Consider the following 26,294-nt stretch of genomic DNA (forward strand, 5'->3'; position numbering starts at 1 on the left):
GGCCAGAGAAAAAGGGACGGAGCTGTGTACAAGGTAATGAGTGGGAAATGCTTTACAGCCAAATTCTCAGTTAAGTCAGGCACAAACACGGCCTTGAATAACCCAGACCTAAAGAAAAGAAGGGGCCAGGTGATCAGAGGCCCACAGGAGAAGTGAGGGGAGTACGAAGCAGCTACAACAGACTTAGTCATCTGGGTGCGGACTTGAGACAGCTGCCTTCCTCTTTGATTATGTCAGAGAAACGGAAACTTTGGTGCATTTGGAAGGCTATGGAGAGAGAACGGGGAAAAAAGTAACATCTAGGTAAGATATAGACTATACTTAGCAATGATGCTTCACTACGGTCACCTACCAAAAAAAATGGCAAATCGCCCCTTCCATTCTCCATCTCTTTGAGCATCAGTAAAAATGAATATCAAAAGTTTTCATGCATATTTGAATGCTTTAGAGGCACTAAAGCAAAATCAGAGTCTTTGACGACCCCATCTGGGTGCAAGTTTGATTCTGGGATTTTGTTTTGCATGAATATGTAGATCACAAATGGATTTCTTTAATTACCACCTGTATCACTTTCTTAATGGTTACATAAAAATCATCATATTTAAAATTACACCAGGCTATTACTTCTATCTTGATAAATAAACCTGGTCTCTAAATCTAACAGCCTTACCTAATATTTGAAATTAATTTTTAAAAATGCACATTTATGCATCTCATATTATTCTCACGAAACATTTCATCAAACGGAAAGACAAAACCAAGGGCATACCAGTCTGGTGGCAGTGACAGATACTAGATATTAGAAAGGCATATAGAAAATCTCCTTCATTGCAAACACTCTGAATGACATCCAAATCAAGATAAATATCAGATGGATCTGAATTTTTTTTAAAAGGTCTGAAATCCATTAAGTGAATAGAAATGTTTTCTTGAAGAGGATAAAAAGAGAGTGAAAGAGAGTGAGAAAAAATATAGAACAATGAGGATAAAGACTAATCTAATAAGACAGGTTAGAAATTCTTGGGCTCAGTATTTTATTTCAAACAAAATTAATTCTTCTGCTTATTTAATAGAAATATTAATTGGGAAATCTCACCAACAACAAACTACAGGTAAACAATTCTCAATTATCCATATTCATAAAGAATGGCTCAGAATGTGATATAATATAGAGGTGTTTACATTTAACTCATTATTAATTAATTTCCAATTCAGATTTTATTTGGCCAATCTAAAGCTTCTTATGTCCCTTGAGTATACCCCATCTAAAGGGCAAGGAATGGCTGGGCGTGTATCTTGTATAGGTGAGCAGACCACAGGAATTATAATAATCCAAAAAGTTTCTGATAGAAAGGAAAAGCACATCTGAAATTAAGTACATTTTTTATTGAAGTTTGCCATTTAAAAGTGCCAAAATCCTAAGTGTACAGCTTCGTGAGTTTTCACAAAGTAAATACAACTATTAACTTTAAACCGGATTGACGAATAGAATATTACCGACACCCCATTCCTGTCTCCTCTTTACCCTCTCCCTAATTCCTTTTTTTCAAGGTAACCAGCATTTTGACTTCAAATACTATACCTTAGCTTTTTTCCTCTTTTTGAACTTCGTATAAATGGAACCACACAGTGTTTCTCTTTTGCCTCTGGCTTCTTTCCCTCGATATCGTGTTTGTGAGACTCACATTGTTGTATGTACTTTCAGTGTATTCACGCTCATTGTTGCAGTGTTAATATATCACAATTCTCCATCCATTCTATGGTTGATCAGTACTTGGGTAGTTTTATCATTGTGCCATTAAAGTAGCATTGTTATAAATGTTCTCACCTCCCCTATATTGGTGAGAAAGATTGGCCCTGAGCTAACATCTGTTGCCAGTCTTTCTCTTTTTTATTTTTCTCTCCCCAAAGCCCCAGTACATAGTTGTATATCCTAGTTGCAAGTCATTCTAGTTCCTCCATGTGGGATGCTACCGCAGTGTGGCCAGATGTGTGGTGCATAGGTCCCCGCCCAGAATCCAAACCGGCAAACCCCGGACCACCAAGGTGGAGTGCAGGAACTTCACCACTCGGCCACAGAGCCGGCCTCTCTATTCTATATATTTTGATAAATTGATATACGTATATCTTTTGGGCATATGCCCAGGACTGGAATTATCTGTGTCATATGGCCAGCTTTAGTATATACTGACACAGAATTTTCCAAAATGGTCAGTCCACTTTACATTCTCAGCATCAGTGTATGATAGCTCTGGATACACCATGTCCTTGTTAATAGTTGTCAGGTGTAGGTTTTTTCTTTGTTGGTTTCTTTGCTTGTTTTCAAATTTAGCCATTCTGCTGGGTGCAAAGTGATATATCATTGTGCTTTTAATATCTATTTTCCTGAAAGTTGATGAGATAAATCTGGTCTTTGATATCGTCTTTTGTGAAGTGACTTGTCAAGTCTTTTATCCATTATTCGATTGTATTCATCTTTTACTTATTGGTTTATAGCAGCTCAATATGAATTTTACATAGGTCCTTTGTTGAATGTATTCATTGCAAATATCTACTTCCACTTTATGGCTTATTTTCTCACTACCTTCAAGATCTGAGATTTTAAAACTGATATTCTAATGCCCCGTGGATAAAACAAGAATTTATTTTTCCAAGAAAATAGAGGTAAATGAGGAAGAGGAAATATGGCCTTGGCACATTGAGAAGACTAAAATGGCAAGCTTAGTTGATTTGTTAGGAAGTGTAATACACTATTTAACCTTGCTGTTTGTTTCTCAGTTTTCTCTTCAATGTGGTGAAAATAAGTATTTGTTTTATACAAAATCTCCCATAGTGTTAAGCTTTAGGATAGCAAAAGGAAAAGGAAGTGGGAGAGGGTAATAAATGTTAATTTGTGATGCCAAATAGTTTTACTTGTAAAAATAGACTAAGGCTGGTCTTTTAAGCAGACATACCTTGGCATATCTTTCTATAAAACCATCTGTTATAAACTACTGCAGTGGTAGAAACTGTGTTAAAATCTATTGAGTGAAACAATTACCCTCAACACAGGATGGCAGCATATAGAACAAAGAGGAAAGAGCTCAGCGAATAATCTGAGCCAGTCACCCAACCTTCGCATTCTTTCAGGAGCAAATCGTGTCTGGTGAGTGTTTGATTAATCACACTGCCAGCAACATTATCTTCAAAAGACAAATAAGCAAAGAAGATATGGCACCACAGTTGTTGTATAGTTAGTAGAAAGTTGTGGTGATACAGAGGGAAGAAGGCTGACTTTGACATCAGACAGATTTGAGTTTAAATCTCAAAAAGTTCACTAGCTAGAAAATCTAGGAAAAACTACTTAACTTTCCTAACCTCATTTTTTAATCCTAAATGGGACTAATATCTTACAGTTGTGTGTGAATTCAAAATAATTAATTGGAGTTCCTGAAAAGTAGCAGGTATCCAATAAATGCTAGAAGTTATACTTGTCTAGCATTTTTCAAAGGAAGTTACAGCATTTGATTGACTGTGATTGTGACCCATAAAATGGACATGGTTATGGATTAGCTATTTTAGTGTTTGGGAACATTTCCTTAAAGGGTAAATTTACAACACGTTCACTAGTTATCAAACATTTTAGTGTCCTTGAGCTGTGTGCAACACTTGTAGTACAGGTAGAAAACAAATGATAGATTAATTGATTTGGCTAGAAAATTCAGGCACAATCTAGAGAATGTTCATTCTGATTCACTCCAAAGAGAGTCATTTAATTAGATTAATATGTTTGCTATTTTCCTTGACTACTGTCTTTTGAACTAAGCTTGAACTTAATTATCTAGATCTGGAGGTCTAGTCCCTGAGCCCGTTCGCCAAACTCCATCCCTCTCAAGCCTCAGACCAAAATATGAGTCTCACTTTTCCACAGTCTCACCCCTTTTGCTAATAGGTAGTTGCCTAACTCAGCCAATTTGTCTTCCCCTTGAAATACTTTTTTGCAAATTCAAATCAGTGAAGTTGTCTTATTTCCACACCACCAAACGTTTTTCAAGGGCAAGACACGTCTGTGCCAAGTCTGCAGTAAACTATATTACTGTTCACAATGACTTGGTTTCTCTTGCTGGGAGGATTATACCTCCCCGCCCTGTTGAACTCAGATGTGGCCTTGTGACTTGCTCTTGCAAGTAAAATGTGAAGTGACGTGTCACTTCTGGGTTGAATTTGTAAGAGCACAACCTCTTTCCCTCACCCCTGGGATTGTAGACGTGTGTGTTAGTTTGGACCCTCCATTAGCCTGGCTCCCTGAGCAACTGCTGAGCTGAGCCCACTGCCATCCTCCGCTGAACATGTTGCATGAGTGAGAAATAAACTCGGTTGTTTTAGCTTGCCAAGATTATAAATTGTTTGTTTCCACAGCATAACCTCACCCCTCCTGAATGATGGAACCCACAAGAAAACAATGCATGGCACAAAACTGTGCTCTACAAAATATCAGGTTTTGTAAAGGAGATAATCAAAGACAGGAGAGTCTAGAGTTCAATAAGGTACAGAAAGAAGGCCACATAGCATCACTGATAAAGATGGTGTAGCTCTCTAGTCTCCTTAATAATGATAATTTTCCTAATAACAATATTCTACCCATTAGTGGTGGGAAAATCTAAAAAGGAAAATTATATGTAAAGAGAAAAATTTAGAAATTATCTATGATTGTCACTTTATTAGAAAATGTGTTTAACGAGTTGACAAGGGAGTTTTTTGAAACTTTAGAAGTAATCTTTAGAGTAATGGTTGGATAATAATGATGGGCAAAGCAACTAATACTTACTACACAAGTTAAAAGTTAAGGGCTGTCTATCACCAGAGCAAATAATCATTCTGACAGGGAAAAATAGCGGTTTACTAAAAACAGTGTGAGAATATTTTTTTAGTGCAATCTAGGCAACATACACACCAAAACAAACTATAGAATTGACACAGTTTGCTTTGGAGAATCATAAATGAAGCATAAAACACTCTTCTGAAAGCAAGTTCTTTTTACTTTGAAATTACCGTGATCAACAGTGCTTTACTGCATACAAATCACTCACCAGAAAAATAATAAATCAGGCATTTTTACATTCTAGGAAATAGCTTTGTCAGTGACGAGAGCTCGGAGTAAACCATGATTATTCGGAGAAAAAAGTTCTTTCAGTGAATTTTGGCCAGTTTCTACAGAAAGACAAAATGTTTTCCCTGTCTTCTGAAGGGATTATGGCCAAATTCTGTCAATCCACCTTAAAAGGGGATGCATTCCAGAAATAAAGAGTTGCATAATACAAAATCAAGATGGTAAAACACAAAGATGTAGGAAATGAAAGGTAATGCAGGTTAGCTAAAGCTTAGAGAATGTATATAAATTAGCAGGAGAACAAAGAGCTAGAAAATTTTGCAGAGGCTGATAGTTGTCCTACGATCTGCATTATCGCCATTTTCCTCAGTGCTAGAACATCCCCTTCAAATAAAGACTACATATCCCAGACTTCACTGGGTGTGGCCATGTGTCTAAGTCCTGGCCAACGGCTCATTGCTGGATGTAGTGTGAACAACTTCTAGAAGTGTCTTTAAAGGGAGTAGGCAAACTCTTCTTGAGGATAAATGAGAAATAAAACAGAAGGAACCTGAGTGCCTGACACTTGTGGAAAGGCATAACATTTCAGAACTGCCTACAGCCACATGAGGGAGAAGGAAATTTTTTTTTTAAGCTACTGTTCCTTGGAGTTTTCTGTCACTTTCCACTGAACCTAATTCTAAATAGTACATGTTGTGGACTGAATTGTGTCCCCCACAAAATCATGTGTTGAAACTCTAACCCCCAAAATCATGGTATTTGGAAATAGGCCCGTAAGGAGATAACTATCGTTAAATGGAGTGATAAGGGTGGGACCCTAATCTGATAGGATTCATGTCCTTAAAAGACGAGGAAGAAGCACTAAAGAGCTCTCTCTCTCTCTCTCTCTGTGAGCACACAGAGGCCCTGTGAGGACACAGCATGCACACAGCTGTCTACAAGCCAGGAAGAGAGGTCTCACCAAAAACCAACCCTGAAAGCATCTTAATCTTGCACTTCCAGCCTCTAGAACTGTGAGAAAATAAATTTCTGTTGCATAAGCCACCTGGTCTGTGGTATTTTGTTACGGCCGCCTGAGCCAACTAAGACAGTACAGGTAGTAAAGAAGTACAACATCCAAGGCTTTGAAGGCCATATTTAGGAATTTAGATGTTACTAAACAGAGATGTTGAGCAGCAGAGATGGAAATGATCAAAGTAGTGCATTCAGAAACTGAATATGATAACAGTGATCAAAGGAAAGGCTGAAGTCAGTAAGAATGCTGTGAGGTGATAAGACCCCTCATATGCAATTTCATGTAAGAGATGAAGAACTAAATGGGACTTGGGACATTTCCTTTTTCAAAGCCATGACACTCTTCTCACAAAGTCAACTTTATGAGATGTGTCACTCTTGAACATAAAGTCTGAAAGAATTGAAGAATTTCTATTGAAATAGATGATTCAACAATAAGAATCAGAGATGTTAATGCCCCACTTACAATAACTGATAGAACAAATAGGCAGAAAGTCAACAAGGAAATGCAAAGCTTGACAACACTATAAGCCAACAACACTGAACAGACGTTTATAGAACACACCACCCATTTTTTCTCGCTGCCAAACTATTTTATAATCTTTTCTCTCAGTATTTGTACAATACAGAAATTTGTTCATTAATGTTCTTGAGGAATGTCTGCCCGGGAACAAAACTCTGACTAATAAATCTTTGTGGATGTAAATTCAGGAGAAAGTATTTTGATTATATTTACCTACATAATTGATTTTCATAATATGGATTATTCACAGTGTTTGTTTTCAGTCTGCTTCTCCAAGATACTTGGCCTGCTTCATGATATTTGTATCTTGCCATCCAGTGATATGTATGAATAAAAAGCAGATTCATTTTAATATTAGCTCAAATCAGACATAATGAGAAAGACAAAACTGTTGTGAATAAAAATAATTCTAAGTCTCAGTATATGTGAAAACTGGTTTGCCTGCTGCTCAGGATTTAGCATGCTACTGATCTTTCCATTTGTGAGCAGAATTGAGAATCAAGGGGCAATAATATTATCTTCCAAAAGAACACAAAGATGCATGCTTCACAGCTTGTGTTAAACATTCCAAAACATCAGTTTAGATATTAGACACATTTTAGTATGCTGACTCTTATTAAGTTCATAAACATTATTACATTTGTAATATTTTAAACTATTTATTCTAAGAAAACATCTATCAATTGTATCCAAGTGTTTACAAATTACATCTTATTTCCTCCTCACACCAATACTATGAAGTATCAATACAGCCATTTTACAGATTAAAAATTCGAGTTCAAGGGTCAAGTAAACGTCTTCCCAGGTTCCACAGCTGATAACTGGCCGAGCCAGGATATATCTTAGAACAAACCCCAACACTTTTAATTTTCCCGAATAAGACACTGTGTAAAGCACCACAAATATACAAACCATAATTGATCGATATAAAGATAACACATTTCTATTGCTTTATTTTAGAATGTGAGGTGAAACTGAGAGTGACTGTAATTACCCAGATAATTGAGTAGCTTGAAATATACTAATTCAAATAAAAAGGAGTTGCTGCTCCAAATGATTAAAATTGGTCATCAAATTTAGCTGGTATTTCTAATTATTTAATTCTACTTCACTTTGCCTGCATGGACTGAGCCTAATTTATAAGCTAGCACTTCTTGTTCTGTGTTACGCTTTATTATTTATCATATGTGTAATTACAGAGTTGACTTTAGAAGCCGATTGTAGAAGGGCTCAATTTCCCTTAGGCTTTTGTTATTCGCAAAGTAATAGTCTGATGCCTCCTCTGTGAAGATTTAAGCGAAATATTCCAATGAATTATTTTAAAATAATCTCAAACCTGTGGTCATAAGAGTATATCCAGTGTTTTATGCCTTTAAAAATTACCAGGAACTCTAAATAAATGCTTTATATTATGCTTATGTGCACTTTATATCAAACTAATTTATTTTGATATTGTTGACATGAAGATAAATGACTTCCGTATCGGTAGGCAAGTTATAGGCCCCCAAATAATATCAACTGGTTCCTTTCACTTGCATTGTTCCAAGAAACTAGGTAGGAGATTGAAACCTATGTCATATTTTCTATTTACTTATTTTCAAAACAAATTTATTGTAAAAACTGATATTTCAATTAAGAAAAATTTGGGAAACACAGGCAGAAAGAAAGAAAAAAATCCATATTCCTATTATCCAATGAAAAACACTAGTGAATTTTGGTGAATTTACCCAGAGTGTTTTGCCTTTACTTTACTATTTTTTCTTTGCTTTTTAAATTTACTTTAAAAAGTAATGTGCTCTTTTTAGAATATTAAAAAAGCACAGAACTACATTAAATAAAAGTGAAAGTCCACATCTCACTTCTTTCCTTCAAAATATATGCCTCACTCTTCAGAGAAGAGCCTAGCCAAAAACTTAAATGGAAGATCTGGAGAATGAGCTGTCCATAGGAGCCTTTGAAAAGCTATAAAGTATTCCTGTGATCTAGAAGACCACACACATGTACAAGGATGTGCACATGCCAAGGAAATACCTGAAGCAGCTTCTGCATTAGTCAGGATTCTCCAGAGAAGCAAAACAATACCATGTATAGAGAGAGACTTACTGTTAAAGAGCTGGCTCGTATGACTGCAGAGCCTGGCAAGTCTAAAATCTGCAGGACAGACTGGCAGGCTGCAAATCCAGGGAAAAATTGATATGGCAGCCTTGACTCCAAAAGGCAATTTAGAGGCAAAATTCCTTCTTTGTTGGGGAATCTCAATCTTTTCTTTTAAAGTCCTCAACTGATTGCATGAGGCCAACCCACACTGTGGAGGATAATCTATTTTACTCAAAGTCTATGATTTCAATGTTAATCACATCTAAAAAATACCTTCAAAGCAACATCTAGACTGGTATTTGACCAAATAACTGAGTACCATACCCTAGCAAAATTGACACATAAAATTAACCATCACAGCCATGATCTTTCACCTTTGGCTGACCTGAGGCAGAGAGGAAGCAGAAAGTAAAAGCTCAGCCAGGGATGTTAACTGCCAGAGAGTAGAATGGATGCCCCAACATAAACACAGAGCCCCTTGGCAAAGGGTAGAAGACTTATTGGTTCAAGGCATTGAAGGAAATCTCTGACCAATCATTAGCTAACCACTAAACTAACTGAATAGAGATTTCAAAAGTCAGACACTACAAGAGATAAAGGCTTTACAGAAGTAAACCCAGAAAGTCCCTAAACAAACAAACAAACAGCAACCAAAAAAGAAAGAGCAGCAACAGCAAACCCTGGGGAGGTGTGGGGAAGGGTGGCTAATTTCTAGAATTGGCACAATATATTATGTAAGGTGTCTCATTCTCAACAAAATATATCAAGAAAAACACAATGAGATAAAAAAAATATGGCACTTATGAGGGAAAAAAGCTTCGAGTTGAAACTCTCTACTCTGAGGAGTTTCAGACATTGGATTTACTAGAAAAAGACTTACAATCAACCATTAAAAAAAGTTCAAAAAACTATAGGAAATCTTGTCCAGGAATTAAAGGAGCTTATGACAATGTTGCCTCATCAAATACATAAATAAATCAAAAGATAGAAGATTATAATGGAGAAACAGAAGAACAAAAACACATGACATGTGAAAAAAATAGCAGAAAGGAAAACATACATCCTAAATTATCAGTAATTACATCAAATTAAAATGGATTAAAGACACTGATTAAAAGGTAAATATTTTTATTTTTAGGCAGAAAACATTTTTTAAAATGACCCAACCATATGCTGTTTACAAAAGACATATTTTATATTCAAAGGCACAAATAGGCTGAAAGTAAAATAATAGATAATAATACGCCATTCAAGGTAGCCAAAACTGCAGTGGCTATACTAACATAAGACAAATAAGACATTAAGACAAAATTTTTACTAGACACAATGAAGGATATTTTATAATAAAAGTTTCAATCCATCCAGAAGATGCAAGAGGCAGAATAATGAGCATGTGACTATATCTAATCTTAATTGGCAAAACCCATGAATATGTTACCTTACATGAAAAAAGGGACTTTGCAGATATGATTAAGTTAGGATCTTGAGACAGGAATATTACCTGGATTATTTTGGTGGGCCCAATCAAACTAGATAGATCCTAAAATTTAAGAACCTTTTCCAGCTCTGATCAGAGGGAGATGTGACTATGGAAAACGGTAAGAGAGATAGAAGTTTGCTGGCTTTGAAAATGGAGGATGGGAACCACCAGCCAAGGAATGGGAACCATGGTCTCTAAAGCTACAAAAGATAAAGAAACAGCTTCTCCCTTAGAGCCTCCAGAAAGGAATGCTGTCCTATGAGACCTTGATTTTTACCCAGGGCCGCAACGTTTTCAACTGCTGAAAGAAAAAGACTGACAACCCAAAATTCTCTATCTATTGAAAATATCCTTCAGAAGTGAAGAGGAAATCAAATCATTCTCAGATGAATAAAAACCAAGAGAATGTGTTGCCAACAGATCTACCCTAACAGAACAACTAAAAGAAGTTAAACAGAAAGGAAATGACACAAGAAGGAATCTGGTAATGCCAGGAAGGAAGAAGTGACAATGGATAGAGTGAAATGTAGGCAAATATATCCTTCTTCTCTTGAGTTTTCTAAATTACATTTGGTGGTTGAAACAAAAATATAACATCATTTTAGGTGGTTCTCAATGTATGTTGAGGAAATGTTTAGGACAATTATTTTATAAATGGAGAGAATAAAGGGAGGTAAAGATAGGTAAGGTTTCTACATTTCACTCACACTGGTAAAATGTCAACACCAGTAGATTGCGATAAGTTAAGTATATGCAATGCAATACCTAAAGCAACCACTAAAAATCTATGCAAAGAATTATGCTCAACAACACTACAGATAAAATGGAATTCCAAAAATGTTTAAGTAACCCACAGGAAAGCAGGAAAAAAGAAACAGAAAAAAAAGAGAGAGAATGAACAGAAAATAATTTAAATTGCATACTTTAATTTTAACATATCAAAAAGTACACTAAATATAAATGATCTAAAACTACCGACTAAAAAACAGACATTGGCAGAATAGATAAAAATCACGATACAAATTTATGCTGTCCACAGGAAACTTGCTTCAAGTCTAATGATATAAGTAGGTTAAAAGTAAAATGTGGAAAAGTCTATACCACACAAACATTAATCAAAAGAAAGCAAAAGTCTCTATATTAATGTTGGATAAAGTAAACTTCAGAGCAAAGAAAATTACCAGAGACAGAGATGAACATTAGATAATGATAAAAGGATCAATCCACTAATAAAACATAGCAATCCTAAATGAGAACTGCAAATATTTTGGAAAAAAGCTGATAAAACTAAAAGAGATATAAGCAAACCCACGATTATAGTTGTGGACTTCTCTATCAACAAATGCTAGAACAACTACACAGAAAATCAGAGAGGATATGGACAAATTTAACCAAGAGAATTGAGTTGATATTTATAGGATACTGTACTCAACAGGAGAAGAATACACATTATTTTCAAGCCCTCACAGGACATATATCAAGATAGTCCATATTCTAGACCACAAAACAAACTTCAAGAAATTTAAAAGAATTGAAATGACATAGTGTGTTCTCTGCCCAAAATGGAATCAAACTAGAAATAAGTAACAGTAAAATAACTGGAAAATCTGCAAACATTGGAAACTAAACAATGCACTTCTAAATAATCTGAGGATCAAAGAGGATTTCTCAAAGAAATTTTAAAAAGCCCATTGAAATGAACGAAAATGAAAATACAATATATCAAAACTGGGATAAAGCTAAGGCAGTGCTGAGAGGGACATTTACAGCACTAAATGCTGTCAAATAAATATCTTAAGTTCCAATATCAAGAAACCAGGTAAAGATTAAAATAAGCCAAAAGCAAGAAGGAAGGGATTAATAGAGATAGAGGAACCAATTATTCCCAAAATACATACTACCTCAACTCATCAAATATGAATTATATAATGTGAATAGCCCTATAATTAAGGAAATTCAACTAATAATAAAAAACTCCCTGAAAGGAAGTTGGTTTCAATGGAGAATTCTCCCAGATGTTTAAAGAACTAACTCCAATTCTATATAATCTCATCAAAAATGTAGAAGAGGAGAAACTATTTCCCAACTCACTCTATAAAACCAATATTAAGCTGATACCAAAACCAGACAAATACAGCATATAAAAAGAAAACTACAGATCAGTATCCTGCATGAATATTGATGCAAAATTTCTTAACAAAATTTTGGCAAATGGAAGAATTTAGCAATATATAAAAAAAAATACACCATGACTAAGGGGAGTTTATTCCAGGGATGCATGATTGGTTCAATATTCACAAATTAATCAATGTAATACATTAACAAGTCAAAGAAGAAAAATCACATGATCACAACAGTTGATTCAGAAAAGGCATTTGACAAAATTTGAACACTCACTAATGGCAAAAACTCTCAGAAACAAGGATAGAGGGAAAATTTCCAAACTTGGTAAAGAATCTAGAAAAAAAATAGAGCTAACATCATACTTATGGTGGAATACTGAATGATTCCCCCCAAGACTGAGAAGATAAGAAGGTACAATCCCACCTCTGCTGTCATCATAGTAGCAAGGGTTAAATGGCTTCTTAGATGTGATACAAAACGCACAAAAAATTAAAAAGATAAAGTAGACCCCATCAAAATTAAAAACCTGGGCTTCAAAGCACTGTCAAGAAATTGCAAAACAACACACATAATGGAAAATAATATTTGCAAATACAGTCATCCCTTGGTATCCAAGGGGTATTGGTTCCAGGAACCCCCACGGATACCAAAATCCATGGATTCTCAAGTCCTTTATATAAAATGGCATAGTACAATCAATACGGTTGGCCCTTCACAGCCACAGATATGAAACCTGCAGATACAGACAGCTAACTGTAATAGCTCTCATAAAGAATTTGATTCCAGAATATATAAATTATACTTAGAACTCAACAATATAAAGACAAACAACTGAATTAAAAATTGGCAAAGGATTTGAATAGATATTTCCCCAAATAAGATATGCAAATGACCAATAAGCATATGCTCAATATTATTAGCCATTAAAGAAATGCAAATCAAAACCATTATGAGATATGACTTCACACCCACTGGGGTGACTGTAATCAATAAGACAAACAATAACGAATGTTGGCAAACATGTGGAGAAGTAAGAACCTTCATACATTGCTGGCAAGATTGTAAAATGGTGCAGCCACTTTGGAAAATAATACGGCAGTTCCTCAAGTAGTTAAACCTAAAGTTACCATATGACCTGGCAATTCAACTCCCAGGTATCTACCCAAGAGAAAAGAAAACATATATCCACACAAAAAAATTGTGCATGAATGTTTATGGCAATATTATTCATAATAACTTAAAAAGTGGTAAACAACCCAAATGTCCATCAACTAATGAAAGGATAGACAAAATGTAATATATCCATACAATGGAAAATTATTTGACAATGAAAAGGAATGAAGAATAGATACATACTACAATATGTCTGAACTTTGAAATATTATGCTAGATGAAAGAAGCCTGTTGCAAAGACCACATGCTATCTGATTTCATTTATATGCAGAATAGGCAAATCCAAATAGACAGAAAATAGAATAGTGGTGACCAGGGGCTGGGGGGTTGGGAGAAAGGGGAGTGACTGCTAATGCGTATAGGGTGATGGAAATGTTCTGAAATTTATTGTGGTGATGCTTGTACAAATCTCTGAATATACCAAAAACCACTGGGTTTTATGGTATGTATATTACATCTCAATAAGACTGTGATTTTAAAAAATCTGCAGTTTATTGCATTCGTGAATTCTCTATTGTTGAACCATCCTTCCATTCCTAAGAAAATCCCTAATTTTTATGACATTATTCTCTATATACAGACCTGAATTGAGTTTAAGAATATTTTACCCAGGGTTTTTGAAGCTAATTTTGTGAATGAAATAAATCTATATATTCTCTTGCTAGGGCTGCCATAACAAAATACTAAGATCGGGTTGCTTAAACAACAGAAATGTATTTTCTCACAGTTCTGGAGGCTGGGAGTCCAAGATCAAGGTGCCAGCAGGTTTGTTTTCTCCTGAGGCCTCTCTCCTTGGCTTGCAAATGGTCATCTTCTCACTGTGTCTTCACATTGTCTTTCCTCTGTGCACCTGCATCCCTGATGTCTCTGTGTGTGTCCAAATTTCTTCTTCTTATGACTTCAGTCAAACTGGATTAGACCCTACCCTAAGAGCCTCATTCTAGTTCAGTCGTCTCTTCAAAGGCCCCATCTCCAAACACACTCACATTGCGGCTTAAGGCTTCAACATATGAATTTGAGGGGGACACAATTCGGCCCACAACAATCTATAAATTATTCCTTTTATATACACTGTCCTTTTTGACCTTTGTTATGATGGCTATGCCAACTTCAAAAACTGATTCAGTAAGGGGCTGGCCCCGTGGCTGAGTGGTTAAGTTCGCGCGCTCCGCTGCAGGCAGCCCAGTGTTTTGTTGGTTCGAATCCTGGGCGCGAACATGGCACTGCTCATCAGACCACGCTGAGGCAGCGTCCCACATGCCACAACTAGAAGAACCCACAACGAAGAATACACAACTATGTACCAGGGGGCTTTGGGGAGAAAAAGGAAAAAATAAAATCTTTAAAAAATAAAAATAAAAAAAAAAAACTGATTCAGTAACTCTTCTCTTTTTTCTATGACTAGAACAATTTAAATAGCACAGACAATATCTATTTCTTGAAGGTTTGATAGATTTGAACCAAAAAGCTATCCAGACCTAATACCTTTTGAGCATTCGATGCCTCCCTTTTCTGTGTTAGTGTGAGTGTATTACTCTTATATCTTCTATCATTTTAATGGAATCTAGGACTCAAACGAGGTTTTGCATATGCTCGGTTAGCCAGAGATGTGTAGTCTGGGTTTTTTAAAAAATACATGCATATGATAATTTATGAAATTTTGTGGCTTACTTTTACTCCATTATATCATAACCATTCTCACAAACTATCAATTATTCATAATGACTAATCTAATGACAACCCATTATTTCATCTATTGAATGTGCTAGAGCACACGTAACTCTTCTCTTATTTTTAACATTTAGGTCAGCGCTAATTTTCGCTGGACCTAGATGTACTTCTCTGAAGATAAAGCATTTCTCTACTTATGATTGCATCTTAACATATCTTAACATTAACATCTAGAAATGGAATTATCAGCTCAAAAATTATAAATATTTTAAAGCTTTTATACATGATGTCTTATAACTTTCTAAGAGCACTGTATAACTTTCTAAAATTTTTTTAAATTTTACAGCAGTGCTTCATTTTGCCTTCACCAACATTATAATCCCTTTTTAATGTTTGCTAAATCATAGGTAGACAAAGCCTACAGTTTTTCTCATTTTTATTTGTTTACTGATAAGGTTAAACATTTTTTATGTTTTCATTATTTCTCGACATTCATGGCCTCAGTACATTTCTATGTGTTCTTAGGATATTTATTATACATGTATGTAGTAAAGATTGCACCTCTCCATGTATCTTATTTGCTATGAAAATTCCCTTCATTGGCTGTTTATTTTTTACCTTTTCATTTTCAGATATAATATATTTAAATCTAGTATAACTCATCACTCCTTAATCAGATTTATATAACTAATTTAACATGTGATCTCACAATTGGAGATTTGATATATATATTAAGTTCATTTTCTTTTCTTTTTATTGTTTGATAATTTATATTAATCCTTTCATTCTTTTAGAACTTATTTTACTCCTCTTTTAAAAGATAATTTCCTCGTTTGATTGTTTTGTTGGTCAGGGCTCTCAGCTGCAAGAAACAGAACCCTCTTTGGCTAACTAAAGCAGAAAAGGAATTTATTGAATGATATTAGGTAGTTTGCAGAATTGTTGAGAGGGCTGGAGAAACAGACTTGATATTAAACTTCTAGAAATAATAAATGGCCAAAATCACACCAAAGAACTTGTGAGAAACTGTGGCAAAGACTGCTTCTGCCATCAACACCAAGTACTAGGCCAGGAATTTGATTCACGACCATCATTATTACTGCCAGCCCTGATGCCACGTCTGACCAGGAAATTGATCTTGCAGCCACTACCAAACACCAGCAAAACAGAAGCTCCATGCAACGTCTGCTTTCTTCAGATCAAAGCCTCACGCACATGCATCTGATCTTCCCAACTAGGTCATGTGCCTCTGCTCCAGCTATAAGAGACCCTGAGAATTTTAGCTCTGATTTCCCTCAGAGGACAGGACTCATAACACTGAAATTTCTCCCAAATATACAAAGGGAAGGCAATCACATATAGAAAAAAATGTCCCCAAGTTACTTTTGGAAAAATAGTTCAATACTTCTTCCAAATTTTCATGCTTATGACGAATTAACAAAATTGTATGTAGGTTAAGAGCCCTATAGTGTATAAAATTGTGACATATGATTCAAATATTATGATTTCACCTGAGTCCAAAGATAAAGAGCCTGGACCCCGGAGTCAGAGTACCTGGGCTCACATTCCAGCTTTGTCTCTTATGAGGCGAGAGACGAGCCAGTTAACTGCCTCAGCGACCTCAGTGTAAAATGGAGACAGTTAAATACCTACTTCATAGGATTGTCTCGGGCATCAAATGAGTTAACAGATGTAAAGTGCTTAAAACAGTGCCAGCCATAAAATAAACACTACGTGTCTCAGGGACTTCTTTTTTTTCAGTCTTCTTCCCCAAGGTATTCTTTGTCCTGCTTGAAATTTTTCCATTTACTTCTACCCTTAACTTCTGCCCTTAGCCAATTTTCAGTCTAAGCTGTCAACTTCTGTTCTATTTCACAACTCTGCACTGTAGACATTCGCTTCTGATGCGGAACTCAGTTAAATGCTATCTGAAATGATTTGTAAACTGTGGCTTGATTGTCCAGGACAGCAGTACACATCAACAGTGCATAGGTAAAAATGATCTCTTAGAATCACAGGGAGATATTGAAGAAAGTGATTCGGAGCCTCTTTCTAAGATACATATAAAGCTTTCTAAAAGTAACTATATTAACCGAACATTTCATACTTGCCTAGCTTTGTGCTGTAGACTTCAAATTACATCATATAAGTTTTGCCATAAGAGTTGAGGTTGTTTTTTCAGAAGAGGGTATTATAACTCTCTTTTTAGATTTAATGAAAATGAAGCTCAGAGTATTTGACTCTTATGATGTGGGTATCCTATTGGTGCTGCAACAAATTACCGCTAACTTAGTGACTTAAAACAATCCAAATTTATTATCTTACATGCTGGAAGTCAGACCTCTAAAACGGGTCATACCAGGCTAGAATTAAGGTGTGGTCAAGATGGCATTCCTTCTGGAGGCTCTAGGGAAGAATCTGTTCCTTGCCTTTTCCAGCTTCTGGAAGCGACCCATATTATTTGGCGTGTGGCCCCCTTCTTCCATCTTCAAAGCCAAAAACAGCAGATCAAGTCCTTATGCTGCCATTCCTTTGGTTATCTCACTCGGTTTTCCTCTCCCACTTATAAAGACCCTTGGGATACATTGGGCCCACTCAGATAATCCAGGACCATCTCCCCATCTCAGTCATCTGATTAGCAGCCTTATTTGCAATTTATCTTAATTCCCCCCTTTGCCTTGTGAAGAAACATATTCACAGATTCCAGAGATTAAGACTTGGGCATCTTTGGGGAGCCATTATTATGCCTACAACAGTTTCTTAACATTTCTTGTTCCCTGGCTTTAACTTCTGGCTAGATTTCTCTCTCTCTCTCTCCTTACACTTGTCTAGCCTCGGTACTTCCCAGCATTTAAACTTATCTTCATCCATGGGACAACTTTAAACTCTAAGTAAATCTGGTTCTAGCTGGGTACAGTATAAAAACACTCTCAATAATTCTTTAGATCAGAATGGAATTAACCCTGCTGATGGCCTTCTCTCATTCTGATGACTCAGTGTCAGGAGACTTGTACTTTCCTGTGATCCCCATCTCCTTCCTAATACCTGAATGGCTGCCCACCACCTCTGAAAGATAGTCAACCCTGTTTGAGTCTTCTGTAACTCAATTCATTTCACCACTACCCCTGACCTAAGGATAATTATTCTCAGAACAACTACACTGCAGAAAATAGCAGATCATTCTTGCAAATGCCAAGTCTTACTTAAGTGTATGCTCCCTTACCAGCTAAAACAGAGCTTTGCATAGATTAGGTACTCAAAAAAAGTGTAGTAAATGAATGAGGAAATACTTTCTTAAAATAAATCAAATTATATGTAATATTTCCTTAGCTCCCTTGTTTAGAAAAGCTTTAAGTCTTTATAACTTATTTTTATGCCAAAATATTTGCGTAAACTTAATGGCATGTTGAATGTACAAAATAGAAAGGAATCAATGGTAAATTTATTTAAATGTTTTATAATAAGATGTCATGTCTTGCAAGACTCCTAATGTGGAATACAGATGAAAGTGCACAAAATGTTGGTTGTGAACTTCATGATTTTTAATTCCTATTCCAATCAAATCCAGGCCAAAACAGATCTTAAACAAAATCTACCAACAACAGACAGAAAATAAGAAAATGTAAATACACTTGAATTTTTAATTATCTGATTGCCTATGGGAGTATTACATGTTTAGTTTTCACATATTATAATCCCAGGCTGTCTGAGGAATATACTGTGGTATTTGGGTTTATAAACAAGAGATTTTAACTCAAGGATATTTTCATAACCAAAACCTAGTGATGCCTCCTTCACTGGATCATAAATCTGAGTTCTATGTTCCAAACAACACCAAAGTCATAATTATACTGATTAATATATAGAATAAGTTCTTAACTCCTTCCCCTTGTGATTTATTTGGATTTGTAAGAATGAATCTCAATACATTTTGTTATCCATTGATTTCCTCAGAACATACCCAAATCTTAAAACCATGATTATTGATATCCTAGCTTGTAGAAGGAAAACTAGGTTTTACCAAAATATGAAGTAAGTCTTTCCTACAGTGAAATATTCTCACTATTTCATATCAGTAACTATAATCATGTGGACAAGGGCTGTCTAAAGGTAGACCTACTGCTTAGCCACTTGTTATCTCCTTTAAGACTGCTCTCCCCACTCCTTCATTCAATGCTTCTTGCCACCAAGCAATGAGCCCTTCATGTTTTTCAGAGTTCCTTTAAGTTATCTTCTGCTCTGAACCTGTTTCTCTCCCTTAACTCCATTAAAGCTCACTTGCTTCTGCCTGTGTCTCTTGGCTGAGTCACTAACTGATCTGATAACTTAATGGGTGCCGGTGGGATAATAGTGGTTATCGTTTAATAGATTAGCTTTCACATATAATGCAATCATACTATGTAAGCATTCAATGTCATAACCCCACTATATTGTTAATTGTACGTTTTTCAGATATTGGCTGACTAGCAGTGGATATTTTGAGGTCAGCAGGACTTTGTCAAACCATTGTGCGATGAGCTGCTTGCTGGAGGCCGGCTGTAATTACAAAATTGTAGTCTCATTCTTGCATAACCATTGAATAGAGACTTTAGAAGCATACCAAAAGCACTCCATTTTTCTTATTGTAAGGATCCTCGGAAAAATATAATATTGTACACCACATTAGCTAAGATACTTAAATCCTCTTAGTAACCAACAGCAGATGGCTTAATTCTGAATTGCTTCTGTTTCTTGCTTTCCATAAGAATCCTCCATTTATTGTTATGCAAATGTTTGAATTCCATTTCCTTTTTTAATTGTATCTTTTGGGTGAAAGTTTAAACAATATTCTCTATAATTCGTTAATTGATTAAATTCTTCTTTTGCAACAAAGCACTTGGTAATTCAGGACAGACAAATCTGCAAAGCCACCACCCTTGGACTTAAGCCTAAATGAAGATGAGATAGCCACCAAGTGTAAGCAGACAAAGGTAAGTACTCTTCACTTTGTTCTCAAAATTGGAAATTTTAATTTCTGAAGTTATGTTTTTCTATAGTCTTGGAAAACAGCTTCACTCAATTTTATGGAAATCACCATATATTGAAAATGGCATATAAATGACAGTATAAAGAATTTTTTTAAGTTCAGAGTCCAGCTGAATCTATAATAAATACCTTTGAAAAAATAAGCATGTGCAAAATAACAGAGTGACAACATTGTAAGAATGATAGGAAAATAATTTGCATGTCATACAATTAACCACTATTTTCTCTTGATTCCAAAATCCAGTATGTCTTTAGGAAACAAGATTAGTAAAATGCTGACAATTGGTGAAACTAGATAATGGCATATAGGATTAATTAAATTAATCTCTTTATTTTTGTGTGTGTTTAAAATTTTTCTAATAAGAAGATCAAACAAGGAGAAAAAGAATAAAGAGATAGTAGATTACAGTGATTAAAATATATGTCTTAGAAAAGGAGCATTTAGTAGGTGTCAGTGACAGTTCATTGATTCTCCTCTGAATTAGTAGGCAAATTTTTATCTACTTAACTTCCAGGACAGTCATCTTTGGCAAAAGAATTGGTGGATAACAAGAGGAAATATCAGCCAAACATGGGAAAGTAACCAAGGAAAGATTTGAGCTGGAATAACTCAACTAAAATTTTCTTCTTATACAATCCTGAAACTGGAAAATATAAAAAAGAACCAATTATAAATGAAGAATAAAATAGTGGAAAGGAAAAATTCACTAGAGGGACTCAATAGCAGAGTAGATGATATAAAAGAACAGATTAGTGAACTGGATGAAAGACTAGAGAGAAATCACCCAAGCTGAAGAGATAAAAGAAAAAAGAAAAAGAACAAGAATGGTCTAAGGGACATCTGAGACAACATCAAGCACACTAATTTTCGTATTATAGGTGTCCCAGAAGGAGAAGAGAGAGACAAAGGGGCAGAGAATTTATTTGAAGAAATGATAGCTGAAAACTTTCCTAAGATAAGGAAGGAAACAGACATCCGGGTAGAGGAAGCACAGAGAGCACCAAACAAGATAAACCCAAAGATGCCCACACCAAGACACACTATAATCGAATGTCAAAAATTAAGGATAAAGAGTGAATCCTAAAAGCCACAAGAGAAAGGCAACAAATAACACACAAAGCAAATCCCATAAGGCTATCTGTTGACTTCTCAGCAGAAACCTTAGATGCTAGAAGGGAGTGGCATGATATATTTATATTGCTGAAGGGGAAAAATCTACAGCCAAGAATACTCTAACTGCAAAGGTTATCATTCAGAATGGAAAGAGAAATAAAGAATTTCCCAGACAAGCAAAAATTAAAGGAGTTTATCACCAAGAAACCAGTTTTACAAGAAATGCTAAAGGGATTTATTTAAGAAGGAAAGAGAAGACCACAAATAGGAATAAGAAAATTATATTTTTAAAAAGGCAATAAAATCACTGGTAAAGGCAAAAATAAAATAAAGGTAGCAGATCAACCAGCTATGAAGATAATAAGAAGGTCAAAATACAGAAGTACTAAAATTACCTCTTTCAATGATAAGAGGGTAACAGATACACACACACAAAAAAAGAGGTTAGATATGATATCAAAGACATAAAATGTGGGAGAAGGGAAGTGAAAAAGTAGAGCTTTTAGAAACAGATCAAACTAAAGAGACCATCAACTTAATATAGATTGCTATATACATAGGTTATTATATATGAACCTCATGGTAATCACAAACCAGAAACCTATAATAAATACACAAAAAATTAAGAGAAAGGAACCCAAACATAATACTAAAGGAAGCCACCAAACCATAAGGGAAGATAGCAAAAGAAAGGAACAGAGAACTGCTAAAATATCCAGAAAAAGTAACCAAATGCTAATAAGTACATACTTATTAATAGCTACTTTAAATGTCAACACACTAAATGCTCCAACCAAAAGGCATACAGTGGCCAATTGGATAAAAAAAAACAAGATCCCTATATATGTTGAAAGAAGAGACATGCTTCAGACCTAAAGACACTCACAAACTGAAAGTGAAGGGATGGCAATGATACTCCGTGAAAATGGCAATGAAAAGAAAGCCTGGGTAGCAATACTTTATATCAGACAAAATAGACTTCAAAACAAAACTGTAACAAGAGACAACGAAGGGTACTACATAAGGATAAATGGAAAAATCCAACAAGAAGACATGACACTTGTGAATATCTATGAACCCAACATAGGAGCACCTAAATATATAAAGCAATTATTAACAGACATAAAAGGAGAAATAGTCAGTAACACAATAATAGTGGAGGACTTTTACACTCCACTTACACCAATGGATGGATCATCCAAACAGAAGATCAATAAGGAAACATTGGCTTCAAATGACACATTAGACAAGATGGACTTAGTAGATATACAGAGAACAATCCATCCAAAATCAGAATACACATTCTTTTCAAATGTACATGGAACATTCTCCAGGACTGATTATATATTAGGCCACAAAATAAGTCTCAATAAATATAATAAGACTGAAATAATGCCAAGCATCTTTTCTGACCACAAAGCTATGAAACTAGAAATCAACTACAACAAGGAAATCAGAAAAGCCACAAATCTGTGAAGATTAAACAAAATGCTACTGCACAATGATTGGGTCAATGGAGAAATCAAAAAATACCTTGAGACAAATGAAATTGAAAATACGACATGCAAAAAATTTATGAGATGCAGCAAAAGCAGTTCAAAAAAGGAAGTTTATAGCCATACAGGCCTACCTCAACAAACAAGCAAAATCCCAAGTAAACAATCTAACAGTGCACCTAAAGGAACTGGAAAAAGAAGAACAAACAAAGCCTAAATCAGTAGAAGAAAGGAAATAACAAAAATCAGAGCAGAAATAAATGAAACAGTGACTAAAAAAAATAGAAAAAAAATCAATGAAATGAAGAGTTGGTTCTTCGAATAGATGAGCAAAACTGACAAACCTTTAGCTAGACTCATCAAGAAAAAAAGAGGGAAGGTTCAAATAAACAAAATCAGAAATGGAAGAGGAGAAGTTACAACGGACACCTCAGAAACACAAAAGATTATAAGAGAATACTATGAAAAGCTATATGCCAACAAATTGGATAATCTAGAAGAAATAGATAAATTCTTATAATTGTACAACCTTCCAAACCTGAATGAAGAAGAAATAGAGAATTTGAGTAGACCAATCACCAGTAAGGAGATTGAAATGGAAATGAAAAACCTCCCAAAAATAAGAGTCCAGGACCAGACAGCTTCCCTGGTGAATTCTACCAAACAGTCAAAGAGGACTTAAAACCTATCCTTCTCAAACTCTTCCAAAAAACTGAAGAGGAGGGGAAGCTTCCTAACTCATTCTACAAAGCCAAGATTACTTTGGTGATAAAGTCAGACAAGCACAACACACACAAAAAAAATTACAGGCCAATGTAATTGATGAACATTGATGCGAAAATGCTCAACAAAATACTAGCAAATCAAAGATAATAATACATTAAAAAGATAATATACCATTATCAAGTGGGATTTATTCCAGGGATGGAGAGGTGGTTCAACATCTGCAAGTTAATCAACGTGATATACCACATTAACAAAATGAGAAATAAAAATCACATGATCATCTCAATAGATGCAGAGAAAGCAGTTGACAAGATACAGCATCCTTTTACAATAAAAACTCTGAATAAAATGGGTATAGAATGAAAGTACCTCAACATAATAAAGGAAATACATGACAAACCTACAGCTAATATCATTCTCAATGGAGAAAAACTGAAAGTTATCCGTCTAAGAAGCGGAACTAGACAAGGATGCCCACTTTCACAACTCTTATTTAACATAGTAGTGGAAGTCTTAGCTAGAGTAATCAGGCAAGAAAAAGAAATAAAATGGACCCAAATTGGAAAGGCAGAAGTGAAACTGTCACTATTTTCAGATGACATGATTTTATATGTAGAAAATCCTAAAGAATCCACAAAAAAACTTTTAGAAATAATAAATGCGTATGGTAAAGTTGCAGGATACAAAATCAACATACAAAAATCAATTGTGTTTCTACACACTAACAGTGAAGTAGCAGAAAGAGAAATTAAGAATACAATGCCATTCACAAGTGCAACAAAAAAGAATAAAATACCTAGGAGTAAACTTAACCAAAGAGGTGAAAGATCTGTACACCCAAAACTATAAGACATTGTTGAATGAAACTGGAGAAGACACAAAGAAATGGAAAAATATCCCATGCTCTTGGATTGGAAGAATTAACATAGTTAAAATGTCCATACTTCCTAAAGCAATCTACAGACTCAATGCAATCTCCATCAAAGTTCCCATGACATTTTTCACAGAAATAGAACAAAGAATCCTAAAATTTCTGTGGAACAATAAAAGACCCCAAATAGCCAAAGGAATCCTGAGGAAAAAGAACAAAGCTGGAGGTACAACACTCCCTGATTTCAAAATATACTACAAAGCCATAGTAACCAAAACAGCATGGTACAGGCACAAAAGCAGACACACAGATCAATGGAACAGAATCAAGAGCCCAGAAATAAACCCACACATCTATGAACAGCTAATTGTCAATAAGGGACCTAAGAACATACAATGAAGAAAAGAAAGTCTCTTCAACAAATGGTGTTGGGAAAACTGGACAGCCACATGCAAAAGAATAAAGGTAGACCATTATCTTCCACTATACACAAAAATTAACTCAAAGTGGGTTAAAGATTTGAGTGTAACACCTGAAATCCTGAAACTCCTGGAAGAAAACATGGGCAATACGCTCCTTGGCATTGGTCTTAGTAGCATATGTTTAAGTACCATGTCTGACCAGGCAAGGAAAACAATAGAAAAAATAACCAAATGGGACAACATCAAACTAAAAAGCTTCATCAACAAAACGAAAAGACAACCTATCAATTGGGAGAAGATATTTGCAAACCATATATCTGAAAAGGGGTTAATATCCAAAATAGATAAAGAACTCATACATCTCAAAAACAAAAAACCTAACCCAATTGGGGCCAGCCAGGTAGTGCAGCTCTTAAGTTCACACGCTCCACTTTGGCGGCACAGGGTTTGCCAGTTTGAATCCCGGGTATGGACCTACATACTGCTTATCAAACCATGCTGTGTCATAGAGGAAGGTGGGCACGGATGTTACCTCAGGACCAATCTTCCTCAGCAAAAAGAGGAGGATTAACAGTGGGTATTAGCTCAGGGCTAAGCTTCCTCAAAAAAAACTAACCAAATTAAAAAATGGACAAAATGAACAGACATTTCACCAAAGAAGACATACAGATGGCCAACAGGCACATGAAAACATGTTCAACATCATTAACTATTAGGGAAGTGTAAATCAAAACTACAATGAGATATCACCTCACTCCTGTCAGAATGGCTATAATTAACAAGACAGGAAATAGCAAGTGTTGGAGAGGATGTGGAGAAAACAGAAAAACAGAATTCTCATACCCTGCTGGTGGGAGTGCAAACTGGTGCAGCCACTATGGAAAAAAGTATGGAGATTTCTCAAAAAATTAATAATAGAACTACCATACGATCCAACTATTCCACTGCTGGGTATTTATCCAAAGAAGATGAAAACACAAATGTGTAAAGATACATGCACCCCTATGTTCACTGCAGCATTATTCACAATAGTCAAGACTTGGAAGCAACCTAGGTGTCCATCGAGGGACAAATGGATAAAGAAGATGTGGTATAGATACACAATGGAATGCTACTCAGCCATAAGAAACAATGAAATCCAACCGTTTGTGACAACATGGATGGGCCTTGAGGGTGTTATGCTAAGTGAAATAAGTCAGATGGAAAAAGTCAAATACCATATGATCTCACTCATAAGTAGAAGATAAAAACAACAACAAACAAACACGTAGAAACAGAGATTGGATTGGTGGTTACCAAAGGGGAAGGAGGGGAGGGAGGAGGGTGAAAGAGGTGACTGGGTACACGTGTATGGTGATGACTTGCCTTTAGGTGGTAAATACAACGTCGTCTACACAGAAATCAAAATATATAATGATGTACACATGAAATTTATATAATGTTATAAACCAATGTTTTATTGGTTTATT

Source organism: Equus quagga, chromosome 4 (assembly GCF_021613505.1).
Source record: "Equus quagga isolate Etosha38 chromosome 4, UCLA_HA_Equagga_1.0, whole genome shotgun sequence".
Taxonomy (NCBI): domain Eukaryota; kingdom Metazoa; phylum Chordata; class Mammalia; order Perissodactyla; family Equidae; genus Equus; species Equus quagga.